General features: G+C 36.2%; 1 protein-coding gene across 7 annotated transcripts in view; it reads left to right on the top strand.

The window, feature by feature from the left end:
* LOC143247097 (liprin-alpha-2-like) overlaps window positions 1–15,438 on the top strand; it is a 211,148-nt gene that overhangs the window by 84,977 nt on the left and 110,733 nt on the right. The window contains exon 1 of one of the 7 annotated variants that reach the window (XM_076494559.1): window positions 3,843–4,090. The exons of 5 other annotated variants lie outside the window; for them this stretch is intronic. The gene's annotated coding sequence lies outside the window, so the exon portion shown is untranslated. Of the gene's footprint in view, window positions 1–3,842; window positions 4,091–15,438 lie in introns of those variants that run through there. One more of the 7 variants, XM_076494564.1, reaches the window with a different exon arrangement.

Below are 15,438 nucleotides of genomic sequence, written 5' to 3'. Positions count from 1 at the left end.
CTCCACTTTCTGTGTGCTTTAGTTTTGGTTACATTATCGTTAATGTAGCAATGTGTTTTAGATATTTATTATTTAGGAATAAAGTAACTCTTTTATGTTTTTGCTTCAGATACTGAAGATGGAATCTGTGGAATTACTTATCTATATACCTTCTCATTAGATGAACAATGTTGTTCATCTTAAGCAAAGTTATCCTTCTTTTTGTCAAAGCGTGTTTTCCTTCGAACACATCGATTACTTCTGGCTCATATATAAGAACTATTATGACCATTTTTAAAAGTACACATCAGACGTATTTTAGAATACGGAAACATGATGGCGTGTAATAGGTCTAACAAATTATACTCTACCTTACAAGCACTTCAATATAAAGACATTCGAATAGCTATGCACCCTTTCGTCATATCCTCGGCTCAAGCAAAATTCTAAAAATTAAAATAAGGATGACTAATTTTGCAAAAAAGGTAGTACCATATAACAAGTAATCGAAACACAGTAACCATGCAGTTCCCCATCCTAGTAGTGTTCTAATTATATAGGTTTCTCTCTCTTTTCATTTCAGCATCACAGCTCAGGCACTACACGGATAAAAATTTCGGTTTTCAGGTAGTGAAAGAGTTTTTCTCGGGGCACTCCCGTTTTCCTCTCACATCAGAATTATGGATATCGTACCTACAGATTCCCAGTCGTTGGTTTCGTTTAAACATTGCTCTACAGGTATATACGACGAAACGATGTACTTCCTGGTCATCTGTGGTTTTCTGTTTTTGTTTGTTATAGCCCTTTCATCTTTTCCTTCTTCATTAACAGCCTAGATTTTGATCTCACATGCCGTTTACACGAGCACTAAACCAAAATTTGTGGACACGTATCTATGTATGCATGCATATTTATTTATGTATTTATTGTTTATATATATGTATGTTTGCCCACTTAATCTCCTCAATGTGTGGGGTGAAAAAAGTTTATTTCTGACTACCCTGCTACCTGGTGTTCAGAGTCTCGAATTGAGTCCCTGGCTTAACACTAAATCACTACACTGTTCTTACCTAACCGAAGCAGTCCAATCTAAAGTCACACGTTCCTATATCGTTTCGTAAAACACAATTTAACATTTATTACACATGTGGCCATCTTTTTCAGGTGTGTACAGCCCAATCTAAGATCAAGCGTTTGTTTTCTTCGCAGAATGATGTGTATTGTTTGGTCAAGATGTATAGTTACTAAATCATTTATTTTAGAAACTAGAGGTCGTAAAGATAGCTTTGAATATGTCTTCAGAAGGCATCTTTTGACACATTAAAATTTATTTAAAGAAACTTCTCTTTAAGAGTTATCTCCAAAACCTTCTTCAGGAGTTTTGTTCAGAAACTTCTTCAGGTGTTATCTACATAAAATCTTCCTGTGTTATCTACCGAAACATCGTCAGGAGTTATCTTCGGAAACATCTTCAGGTGTTACCTGCAGAAAAGTCTTCAGGTGTTAATTTATTGAAAGATCATCAGGAGTTATTTACAGAAACATCTTTAGATGTTATCTACTGAATCATCATCAGTTATTTAGAGAAACACCTTCAAAAATTGTATATAGAAACATTCTCTGGAAATACACTGCTGGCCAAAATCATAAGGCCAATGAACATAAAAAAATATGCATTTTGCGTTATTAGACTCAATCACCTATTCGAATAGAGCTTCGAAAGATGAAAATAACTAAAGAGAAAATAAAAATAAAAAACTTTTTTAGCATTTAATAGGGAAAATGGAACACTATGAAATTAGCCTAAATACTAGCTGGTCAAAAGTTTAAGACCACACTGAAACGAAGCGTAAATCGGTAAACACGTAACGAAATTTAGTCATTTGTGATCAAGCATAAGCGTTGTCAACATCTGCCACTAACATCTTCTGTGTTACATTGGGTAAAAACATGGCAAAGGCTAAAAAGTTGGCAGAGTTTGAACGTGGCAGAATTGGCGAGCTGCATAAGCAAGGTCTCTCTCAACGTGCTGTCGCTGGTGAGATTGGGTGTAGTAAAACTGCTGTTGCAAATTTCTTAAAAGACCCTGAAGGATACGGAACGAGAATTCTAAGTTGTCGGCCCAAGAAAATTTCGCTGGCGTTAAGTAGGAGGATTCGAAGGGTTGTCCGACAAGACACCAGCCGATCGTTGAACCAGATTAAGGCCCTTACGGACGCAGAATAAAGCTCAAGAACAATAAGACGGCTTCTACATTTCTTCCACACCACGAAACAACTCGGTTAAACTTTGCTGAGAAGAACTAAACATGGGACGTAGAAAAGTGGAAGAAGGTTTTGTTCCCTATTGAGAAAAAAATTAACCTGGATGGTCCAGATGGCTTCCAACGTTACTGGCACAATAAGGATATCCCACCGGAGACATTTTCTACACGACACAGTGGAGGAGGTTCCATCATGATCTGGGGTGCTTTCTCCTTCCATGGAACAAAGGAGCTTCAGGTTATACAAGGGCGTCAAACAGCACCTGGCTACATTGGCATGTTGGAGAGAGCATCCTTATTGACTGAAGGTCGTCGCTTGTGTGAAAATGACTGGATCTTCAGCAGGACAACGCTGCAATGCACAATGCCCACAGGACAAAGGACTTTTTTATGGCAAATAACTTGATTCTTTTGGACCATCATTCTTTTTGGTATGGTCTTAAACTTTTGACCAGCTAGTATTTAGGTTAATTTCATAGTGTTCACATTTTCCGTATTAAATGCTGAAAGGTTTTTATTTTTATTTTCCCTTTCCCTATTATCATCTTTCGAAGCTCTACTCAAATAAGTGGTTGAGTGTAACAACGCAAAATGCATATTTTTTCTTTATGTTCATTGGTCTTAAGATTTTGACCAGCAGTGTACTTAGAGAAACGTTTTCGGGAGTTACCTACAAAATCGTTGGTAAAATAGTTACATTTTGTTGCTTTTCTTTGTTTGTTTGTTTCTTTTAACATGCAAGGATTTGTTTTGAATGTGATGAAGGCAGTGAAAACAAAAGTTAAGTCGTTAAACAATATTATATTCTGTCTGTTTTCTGTAGACGTGAACTGACCTTTACTGCTCCCTTTGTTACATTGTTCAAGACAAAGTTGTTGGTTAATTTCTTAATGAATTAACTAATTTTAACAGCAACACTAGCCTGAAAACAAAATAAGGAATAAGGTGCTACGTCAGTGGACAAATAAATCAAGTTTTTGGGGATTTAGCTAGAAAACGAGAAGCCTAGTGTGAAAACTTCCCAAATCATGATGGTAGATTAGCACTCGGTGATAGCAGGTATCCATCCCCAACTTTTAATGATAGATAACCAATTTACATCATGATGAAAGATGCAAATCCTTTAACGTTATAATATATCTATGTAAGAATAATTTATTATAATTGTAGAAGATTTCAACGCTAGATTTCAGCCTGTTTGTGACTCAGAACTTCAACAAAGTTTCAAATGATCTACTCCTGATACAACACCAGTTCGTAGGTTAAAATTAGAGGCTGGTATTCGTTAGGTTGGCTTGTTATTGGATAGCCGTGTGATTGACGCAAAACTTGTTATGTTTACTGTGAGCATATTTGTTATATAGTAGTGTAATTTCCATTATCATAAAATTATCCAATAATAATAGCTTTCAGTCTGCGTTTATATAGTAGTGATATTTTTATTATAATAAAATTATCCAACAATAAAAGCTTCCAGTACACAGAATGTGTTTATTATATCACTGATTCATATTTGACTAGAGTGGCGCGCGTGTCGTCATGAGCGCACCATGAGGGTCGCGATCGAAGCATAAGTCTCACCTGTTCTTGCTTCTTGGTAAACCGCGTTCTATTACCAAGAGGATAGGAGTTCCATATCTTTCTTTTCTCCAGTTCATAACATTTACCAAGTAATTGTTTTTGCAAAGCTTAAGTTATATTTTACTCTGCGAAAAGTCGATGATAAAAGTTGACGAAAATCGTTTTTACGAATCCTAGGCAAATGCATGGGTCGGTGAATTTGAAATGTAATTTTGAGATTGTACCACATAAACAGATATTTATTAAGTTAACTTCGTTACTTGCAAGGTGAGTTACTAACAGAATATTTTGGATTATAATGTTCAGTTAGATACGTGTGTCCTTAGCCTAATCTGTATTGAATATAAATGTGAATGTTTAACTACATTGAAAGTTGTATGAAGTGAACCGATATTTCAGTTTATTTGTTTGGTTAACTAATATGGAAAGATACGTTTTTGTATTAAAATTTTATCAATTTTTAAAATTGTATTTCCAAATAAGCTGTATATATTAATGTAATGTGTTCTTAGCAATCTAGTAATTTACATTGTAATGGAGGTTGATATTACTTTTGTGTTTCTTTTCCCCCGATTGTAAATGTTTTAGAAAATAAAAATTACGTGAACAGAGAGATTTTCGGGCTCTTCGGGACAGAAGCACCGCCAGTAAATGCTGGAGTTGTCACGTTCGCTGTACATGCCTAGCTGATTGTTAATACAGAGTTGTGGCTAACCTTAACTTTTTCGTCAACCTAGATTTTGAAGTAAAGATTAAAACGTTACTTAATTTCTGTGTTTATGTGATTTTTTTCTAAAAATATAGTTTATGAGTTTCTTTTTAAAATAAAACAACATCATTTTGTTAGCAAGAAACAAGGTGTGAATGATAGCGCATGCACATTTCAGATTTTTCAGTTTTCTTTTGATTAAGGTAAAGTGACTGAACACTGATAATTTTTCAAGTACACAGAATCTATGTGCAGCAAGTGATGCTTAATATGAATATTGTTTGTTTTGAATTTCGCGCAAAGCTACGAGAGATATCTGCGCTAGCCGTCCCTAATTTAACAATGTAAGACTAGAGGGAAGGCAACTAGACATTACCACCCACCGCCAACTCTTGGGCTACTCTTTCACCAACGAATAGCAAGATTGATAGTAACATTATAACGTCCCCACGGCTGAAAGGGCAAGCATGTTTGGCATGACGGTGATTCGAACCTGCGATTCTCAATTTGTGAGTAGTGCTCCCTAACCACCTGACCATATTATTTGGATCACTTAAACAATGCATAATGTAGATGTTCTGAGTAGCAAGTGATAACATAAATAATAAAAAAACATGATTAATCAAGAGAGGTATTTTAATGCTTCAACAGTTCTAAAATGAGTGATGCAAGATATGCTACCTTATGGACCAGTCAAAATGAAAGACCAGTAAGGAGGGACTGCCCCTTCCCCACAACACACACACACTCACACAAATTAGAGAGAAAATATGTTACCAGCTTTAGTCTCATAATTTAGAACTTTTTTCTTCTCGGATTACTAAGATAAATCGATCTCCATCCTAGTATGGAAATAATCCAGTTTGACATCAGTCTTCAAGGCTCAGGATTTACTTGGTAATCTAATCCACTTATAATCAACACAGGCTGTTAAACTATTTAAACCATCTCTCTCCTCCCACTCTTCATTTATGACTACTGCATTGACTTAAACCCGTCACTAGTTTTCACATAATGAAACGATTTTATTATTTTTACTCAGCAGAACCTCTTAACATGTTATTTATATTTATAGGCCACTCGTGACGTAAAGCAGTCGTAGATCTTGTTTCAAATTGGAACTTAATGAGTTTTCTTTAGTTTTATACATAGTAAAGTGACTTGCTTGCTTCGGGTAGTGCTGCTTTAAGTGCTCTGTTGGGACTGTTGTGCTATTTATAAGTTTATTGCCATTAGTGTCTTCCGAGAAACTGTTTATCTAGATTTTTGTCAGCACTTTGTGAAGAGTGTCACCTTACTTAAAAACGTTGACCGTGATATCACGTTTTTCGTTAGCAATGTGTGGATGCAATTCTTTCATAAAACATTTGTGAACAAAATGTGTGCACAAGAGAACTCGCACTGCACTTACACATCTACGTCTTTGGTTACAGCTGTGTGTCTTGTTACATACAATTCTATGCGGTTACACAGACCTTTGTATATTTACACACGTAGTGAATATTTCTGAACAGTGTTCGACGTAAATTAGAAAACTGACTCACGGCAAGTCGGTACTCCAGGTCCTAATTTCATATTTTTTGTAAACCCACAACAATCGATTTCAATGAAATATTCGATTCACAAAAGCAAACCGCGTGCTTCATTCTCGATCGATAAACAGGAGAGACTGTGCGTTGAGACCTCTTTCTAATTGATTTTTGTTCCACTTCATTTTTGATGTGTGAGAGGGTGAATACACAGGTATTGATTACTCCACTTCTGATGGAGGACGGTTTTTTTTTTTAAATATTAATAATTAAATAATGACAATTAAATAACGAGTCTTTATTGAACATTATGATGTATCTAAAAGAATACTGATTGCCCAATAACCGTGATTACAAATTCACTTTCTTTTTCAATGACAGTGTGATGCCTTCCTGGTTCGACTAATGTGGACAAGACACTCAGTCGGTTTCGTTCTCTTGTTTGCATAGTTAAGTTGTCGAAAAGGGAATGCATTACAAATAATATATAGAAGCACAATATGATTAGGAGCTTCTAGTTATCTTCTTCCTTTAGTTTATCCTTGTTATGTTCCAGTTGTCTTCTTCCTTTAGTTTATCCTTAACCTGTTCCAGTTGTCTTCTTCCTTTAGTTTATCCTTAACCTGTTCTAGTTGTCTTCTTCCTCTAGTTTATTCTTAACTTGTTGCAGTGGTCTTCTTCCTTTAGTTTATCTTTAACCTGTTCTAGTTGTCTTCTTCCTTTAGTTTATCCTTAACCTATTCCAGCTGTCTTCTTTTTTTAGTTTATCCTCAACCTGTTCTAGTTGTCTTCTTTCTTTAGTTTATCCTTAACCTGTTCTAGTTGTCTTCTTTCTTTAGTTTATCCTTAACCTGTTCTAGTTGTCTTCTTCCTTTAGTTTATCTTTAACCTGTTCTAGTTGTCTTCTTCCTTTAGTTTATCCTTAACCTGTTCCAGCTGTCTTCTTTCTTTAGTTTATCCTCAACCTGTTCTAGTTGTCTTCTTTCTTTAGTTTATCCTTAACATGTTCTAGTTGTCTTCTTCCTTTAGTTTATCCTTAACCTGTTCTAGTTGTCTTCTTTCTCTAGTTTATATTTAATCTGTTCTAGTTGTCTTCTTCCTTTAGTTTATCCTTAACCGTTCCAATAGTCTTCTTCCTCTAGTTTATTCTTAACCTGTTCTAGTTGTCTTCTTTCTTTAGTTTATCCTTAACCTGTTGTAATTGTTTTCTTCCTTTAGTTTATCCACAACATTTTCATGTTTTCATTTTCTTTTAGTTTAACCCCCCCCAGTGGTACAACGGCATAAATGCGGATTTACAACGCTAGAATCAGGATTTCGATACCTGTGGTGGGCAAAGAGCAATAGCCCATTGTTTACTTTGTGCTTATAACAAGCAACAATACTTTAGATTATCCCTGACATATTCTCTTTCTCTTCTTCCTTCCTTCCTTTTCCATCTTTGTCGTTTTTAAGTTTTTTATTATTTTGGTGTTACGTTCCTTTAGTTTGATCTTATTTTTGTTGTCTACTGTGTTGTCCTTGTAGTATGATCTTCACAATGTTTGTATTTTCTCTCATATATTCTCAAAACTGTTTTAGGAACAACATATTCCATATACACTTTTGCTATTTCGTTTTATTTTGTTTTTTGCCTGTTTTGTCATTCTAGCCTTGCATTATTTATCATTGGAACTACATGCATGAAACTGTAATTTTCCTTTCTATCCTGTTATTAAGTCGAAAACAGGAATTCACATTATGATTAAAACCAAGACGTTTCATCATAAACAGTTTTATTTCTGAAAGACGAAAAGCAACAATCGAAAAGAAGTGAACCATATTGTTAGAGCGGGTACATCTCATTATAATAACTATCATTTCCAAATATGTATTATAACAAACACTGTAAGAAAATACGTACAGTTAGATACATCAGTGTCCTAATTACAGCCTTCCCTGTGCCATCTTTTGCTGTTCTCACTATACTCTTTTGATTCATCTGCTAAATAGTGGGTCGGACTGTGACTTTGAAGGTTCGTGTTTTGCGTCTCGTTGAGTGTAAGTTGTGGTTGTGATATAAGAGCAATAGTTAGATCCTTTGCTTGGTCAGACAAACTGGTTGTTGATACTTTTAGTCAACTGATATTCCTCTAGTTCAAAATTGGAGACGACTATGTGTAGACAGCCATTGTATAGCGTTAGGTTCCGAAAAACAAACATTCGATGGGTATTCACAGGCTGTTTGTAACTCATACACTGTTGGCCAAAACCTTAAGGCCAATGAACATAAAGAAAAAATATGCATTTTGCGTTGTTACACTCAACCGCTTATTTGAGTAGAGCTTCGAAAGATGATAATAAGGAAAGGGAAAATAAAAATAAAAACCTTTCAGCATTTAATACGGAAAATGTGAACACTATGAAATTAACCTAAATACTAGCTGGTCAAAAGTTTAAGACCATACCAAAAAGAAGTCCTAAACAGGGTAGGAAATGCCCAACAAGAGGTCTCAGTAGTGAGTTGCACGGCCGTCATTGCGAATAACTGCAAACATTCGCTTTGACATGGTCGATATAAGCGTTTGCAGAAGGCTGGCTGGAATGTTATTCACGAAGATCATGCACTGTTTGGAATTGACGTCCATTTCTATAGACTTCCCTTGTCATCCACCCCCAAACATTTTCAATGGGTTCAGTTCGAGCAAACACGCTGGATGGTCCAAAAGAATCAAGTTATTTGCCATAAAAAAGTCCTTTGTCCTGTGGGCATTGTGCATTGCAGCGTTGTCCTGCTGAAGATCCAGTCATTTTCACACAAGCGAGGACCTTCAGTCAATAAGGATGCTCTCTCCAACATGCCAATGTAGCCAGGTGCTGTTTAACGCCCTTGTATAACCTGAAGCTCCTTTGTTCCATGGAAGGAGAAAGCACCCCAGATCATGATGGAACCTCCTCCACCGTGTCGTGTAGAAAATGTCTCCGGTGGGATATCCTTATTGTGCCAGTAACGTTGGAAACCATCTGGACCATCCAGGTTAATTTTTTTCTCAATAGAGAACAAAACCTTCTTCCACTTTTCTACGTCCCATGTTTAGTGCTTCTCAGCAAAGTTTAACCGAGTTGTTTCGTGGTGTGGAAGAAACGTAGAAGCCGTCTTATTGTTCTTGAGCTGTATTTTGCGTCCGTAAGGGCCTTAATCTGGTTCAACGATCGGCTGGTGTCTTGTCGGACAACCCTTCGAATCCTCCTACTCAACGCCAGCGAAAGGTTTTTGGGCCGACCACTTGAAGTTCTCGTTCCGTATCCTTCAGGGTCTTTTAAGAAATTTGCAACAGCAGTTTTACTACGCCCAATCTCATCAGCGATGGCACGTTAAGAGAGACCTTGCTTTTGCAGCTCGACAATTCTGCCACATTCAAACTCTGTCATCTTTTAGCCTTTGCCAAGTTTTTACCCAATGTAACACAGGAGATGTCAGTGAGAGATGTTGACAATGCAAATGCTTGAACACAAATGACTTAATTTCGTTACATGTTTACCGATAAACGCTTCGTTTCAGTGTGGTCTTCAACTTTTGAACAGCTGGTATTTAGGCTAATTTGATAGTGTTCACATTTTCCTTATTAATTGCTAAAATGTTTTTTTTCCTTTTAATCTTTCGAAGCTCTATTCAAATAAGTGGTTCAGTCGAACAATGCAAAATGCATATTTTTTCTATATATTTATTGGCATTAAGATTTTGGCCAGCAGTGTATATACAAACAGAGCTTTCCACTTTACTGCGTTATTTGGTGAAAATTATTGTATTCATTAATATAAAATTTCTGTCAGTCTATCGATCCGTCGCTGTACAAACTTGAGTAATCGAATTATAAAAGAAAATAAGCACACAGACGCATATAAACAAAATAAAAATGATGAAACATATTGTTTCAGATAAACAAAAAAACTGTTCGGATGTTGGGGAGGACCCACAAACTTATTTTAAAAACAAGAAATATTTGTATTTTTGCTTGTGTGCATAATTTGTGGGTTTGTTTGTTTCTTAATTTCGTGCAAAGCTATACGAGGGCTGTCTGCGGTAGCTGTTCCTAATTTAGCAGAGTAAGAGTAAAGGGAAGGCAGTTAGTCATCACCACCCACCGCCAACTCTTGAGCTACTCATTTATCACCGAATAGTGGGATTGGCCGTCACATTATAACGCCCCCACGGCTGAAAGGGCGAGGATATGGGGTGTGACAGGGATTCGAACCCGCAACCCTCAGATTACGAGCCGAACGCCTTAACCACCTGGCCACGCTAGGCCATAATTTATGTGTATGACACAAGTAGAGAGAGGGTCGCTGTATTTTAGGTATATTAATAAATATGTTTAGCTTTATAGCTTTTCTTGATAAAACAAAGCAATCAACTATTTTTTTTTTAAATATACAGTAATGGTATTAATGGAACCACACACACGAGAGATGCAAGTACAATAGTAACAAAGTAGAGTCAGTTAATGTTATCACCTTACTTCAAGTTGAACTTAACAACATGTTTTCGTACTGACATACATTTTATAAATTTATGATTGTGGAACAGTGCTCCAAATGTCATATAGTACTCCCTAAAACTTTCCTTTTTGACCTTCTCTGTTTTTACATACAACCTAAGAATGATTTTGTCGAAACTGTGTGAAGGCCGAGTTATGGTTGTGGCTGTTTTAGCAGCCACTTTACCAACAATATATCGTTTCACCAGATTGTCTGTGTGTTTAGGATCATTGCGTTGATGGAAAATAAATTTCCACCTTGTGAGTAGTGTCCCTGTGGATCAGAATATACATGCACTTGTCAGCAGTCAGAGTACCATCAATTTTATGTATATCACCAATATCATCAACTAAGATACAACTGTAACCTTGTCTAGCCCTATTTATCACATCGAATATTCTTGACCAATTAAAACTGATTTCAACATCTTATGAAGTATGTGACTTCTGGGTGCTATAACTTGGCTCACATTACTACTACTTAGACTGGCATGTCTGCCTGTAAGTTTATAGACTTTATACCGATATGGCATCTTCTGATTGGTTGAATGACAGTCTCTCAACACGTGACTGTACTCTAGTATAGTTAAGTTCTTTTATACAATTTTCCTTCGCCATTTCCGTAGTTGTTTCCAGTAGTGTGTAAACACAAGTTACATTGTTCATTATAAAATAAAACATTTTGTCTAATTACCTTAAACGCTACTTAGTAAATATCTTGAGAGACGTTGCAGATTTAACCATATTTTTTCTCGACGATATGAGAACTCTAACGTCCTAACGCTCCTGGTGATTCTCCTATCAGTGGAATTATGCATAAAGAAATGAAAGCTAATACTTTTTTATATGTCTTAACAAGGTTATTTCAAATCAAAATTGTGTTTGTTTTCTTTCAAAACATTTCTCTTCATCTTTCCGTTCCGATAATGTTGTGGTTACAGATTTTTGTCGATCAACTTCCTAAATCTTTTTAGTTGTAATTTTCCATTTTTCTGACTACCGTAGATTTTCCAGTTTACTGTGCTACTGTAGATTTTTGATAGTTATAAGTTTGTATTCGATGAAATATAAAAGATACAATGTGTGGAAACCCCTCCCCCTCACACACACAACGCAGAATTGTTTGCACACATGATTTCATTGTTTTTGTGTCTTTGCCCTAGAAGGTGGTAATTTGTTATTGATAATTATAAAATGTGTATTAAATATATCGTTATGAAACTCGATATCTTGCAATTCTGTCCATTCCCCCTCCTCCCAGTGGTTTAATGCCGAAGCTCGGAACTCGATCAGTGCAGAGAGCATAGAACAAATGATCTGCTGTACCTCTTTGCACTTAAACACTAAAACAATCCTTTAGAATGAATCCGGAAAAATTATTTTTCTTCCCTTTGGGGCTTTTTATTCTAACACTGCCCTCACATTAACCCTTTTTATGCGTGTTTCTTAACGTTTTATGTACTTTCTACTTTCACGTTGGGATTTTGGAAGTGTTTGATTGCTTTGAGTTAATTTCGATGCAGCTATTAATAAATGCATTAGTTTTAGAACACACCTAAGAAAGATCAACACGAACCGTCATTTACAATTCGCTGTTTCATACTGATGACTTCGCTATTCGCACCGGCTTTATTATACATGAACCATCCAGTATATAGCTGGGGTGTATGGGTGAAAGATGTTTAACACTCCTACGAAAAGACGTTTCTAGTCCTGATTTCTCCAAGCCCGTTCCCCTGGCTGTGGTTTCGCTAGATAGTAGGTAGGGACAGTGGGAATCTCGTTAATCCATTCATTAATGGATTTAAATGGCAATTTCATTTAAATACAAAATTATTAGCCTAATATTAATAACCTTTCAAGTTGCTCTGGGGCCTATTAGGCCCCACTTTTCGTAGGAGTGTTAAAGTAGTTTACTGATTATACTTTTTAGATATTAAAATGTAATCCGAAGGCTCGTGTTTCGCTTCTCTTTGCTGCAAGATCGTGCTTTGCATTTTGTAGTTGTGGATGCGTTGTGAGGATGACTTTTTAATCTCAATATTCAACTGGAGTAGCTCAAGAGTTGGCAACTGGTACTATTTAGTAACTGCCTTACTCTGCTTATATCAATTCAAAATTAGCGAGGGCTATGTGCCCATAACATTCGTGCAGCTCTAAGCGAAGTTTTGACTGATTGAAACAAACAATAACAATACGTTAAAATAAATCATTATTGGGATTTTTAATTACACCATCCATAGCCCCGTTTGAAATGTACTTCTTCGACTGTCTATTCTTCATGATGATTCTTTGTTTGTGCCAGTACCTACTTTTGTACTGCTTATCACAACTCTTTGTTTGTGCCAACACCTGCTTTTGTACTGTTTATCACAACTCATTATTTGCGCCAACACCTGGTTGGTTACTAGGATACGTTGTATACTGTGTATCTGTTATTTTTGTGAATATTTACTACTATGACGTTGAATATCCAATGAGTTAGAGTTTCTTTTAAAATGGAGTCTTGCTTTTGTATATAATTGTAGTCCCGGTATATTGTTAACGTTTTTCACAATGCTTTCATTGTCTAAGTAGTATAGGAAATATGAAATTTAACAGTACCAGTTTTTTTGTCGATAGGGCCTGGCATTAGCCAAGCGCGTCAGGCTTGCGACTCGTAATCCGAGGGTCGCGGGTTCGTGCCCGCGTCGCGCTAAACATGCTCGCCCTCCCAGCCGTGGGGGCGTATAATGTGACAGTCAATCCAACTTTTCGTTGGTAAAAGAGTAGCCCAAGAGTTGGCGGTGGGTGGTGATGACTAGCTGCCTTCCCTCTAGTCTTACACTGCTAAAGTAGGGACGGCTAGCACAGATAGCCCTCGAGTAGCTTTGTGCGAAATTTCAAAACAAACAAACAAATTTTTGTCGATATATTACTACAAAATAAAATAAAAACAGAAATACATAAATTCTCTCAGAAACATCTGCTTTTTTCAGCAATTTTCCATTTTGCGATATATTGCTACAGTAAGCTGAAGGAATGCAGAAACCTCAGATTATAAACACACATATAAGATGAAGGTTTATGGCCACAGAAACGTGGTAGGATATCAATAAATATTTTTTTTTGGTGATTTTTATTAAAATTCGATTTCACAGATCAATTGATTCCAGCCGGTCAAGTCGTTTTGTTCTAACTTCTTTCCACAAGTATAGAACAATGTTTAGACGAAAGATAACATAGCATAAATTACTTAAGACAAACTGTTTATGGCTAACAACACCCCCATGTACCTAGAAGTAGGAGGCTTCAGTGCCAGACGTCCTACCTGGGATGTAGATGAAAACACTATTGACATAGGTAGTTTGGACTCTACCTTCCAATAAATAGTAATCAATCTTATACTGTTAAACTTTGTTGAATCAACAAGAATGATTAAACTCCAAAGTGACATAGACTTCTGTATAGACTTTACTTCTGTTAACGTTACCGTGAATGTAATCTTAATCTGGCATGTGGACATATTATAATTACTGTTCATTTTATGTCTGGGGTGCATGTAAAGACTGGAATACATATGGATAAAACAATATAGAAACCATACAAGGATGCCAAGGTTTCTGGAAAACACGGTATAAAACACTCTGGAAACCATACAAGAATGCCATGTTTCTGGAAAACATGATGGTATAAAATAATCTAGAAATTATACAAGGTTGTCAAGGTTCTTGTAAGTCTGGAACCCTAGTATCTCTTTACTATTGAGCAAAGCCAAGTCAACTACTTCTGCAAAAGGAACTCCTAATACTAGTTGAACAGTAATATTGAAAAAAACATGAAAAACCTGCAGTTAAGCCCAAGCTGATTTTATGCAAAGACATGACCCAGCCCTTGCAGAGAAGGAACTAGTTTTTAAAGAACGTGAAATTAAAATGAAAGCCTTGTTTCACAAAGACTTCATCATGTCACTTTTATAAGTTTATGACTGGTACAAAAAAAACATGACGATGTTAGTCATTCATAATGATGTTGGTGCTCCAACATTGTACAGATGAAGGTCAGAATAAGACCCTTATGTACAGATACATTAATCAACGTGACCATAATGACTTACAGAAGATGATTTCCATACTCACTTTCAGTGAAAGTGAGTATGGAAATCATCTTTAGACTAGACGAGATACGCAGACCTTTAGTAACACCTAAAAATGGAGCTCTAAATCCAGATGCTAGAAGAATATTCACATTTTAAGAGGTTTACAAAAGCCAACCTCTTGAAGTTAATGTCAGGGCATGAACCTAGTGAAAGGTAGCATTTCTGAAGTGTGGATTTAATCCTTACCCAAATCTACGAAAGATTACTCTTGTGTTCTAGGCCACTGAAGTATTGTTTTACATAATATCATTGGCAAATTCCAGAAAAATGTCTAGAAGACTTGTATATCACATATAACCACTTTTACCTTTGTCATCAGGTTGTTATTGTAGTGAGATGTCAAAACTGGGTTTGTGCTTCTGAATTTACTGTTGATATATGGAAAGACTATGAAAATTGTCAGGTCACCCTAGCAGTAGATTCAGGAACTGGCAAAATGACTCATCTATGGTCATCAGTCCTGCCAAAGCCATAACCATGTTCTTTATTACGCTGCAGCTACTCTTAAATCATGTACCAATAGAAATGTATATCAGAATGGTTGGTATGGGTATTAACACTTTTATTGATAAGGAGAAAACAACGTTTCGATCTTCTTAGGTCATCTTTAGGTTACGAAAGAGAGTTTGCAAGTGACCGTTGCCGGAAACGTCTTAGGGACAAGAGTATAAACGGGTACGGGATTGTAGGAGGCGTTGCAGTTGAATGTTAGTATAGGTATA

The sequence above is a fragment of the Tachypleus tridentatus genome, chromosome 3, assembly GCF_004210375.1.
Source record: "Tachypleus tridentatus isolate NWPU-2018 chromosome 3, ASM421037v1, whole genome shotgun sequence".
NCBI classification, from domain to species: Eukaryota; Metazoa; Arthropoda; class Merostomata; order Xiphosura; family Limulidae; genus Tachypleus; species Tachypleus tridentatus.
This window is presented reverse-complemented; position numbering and strand designations above follow the sequence as displayed.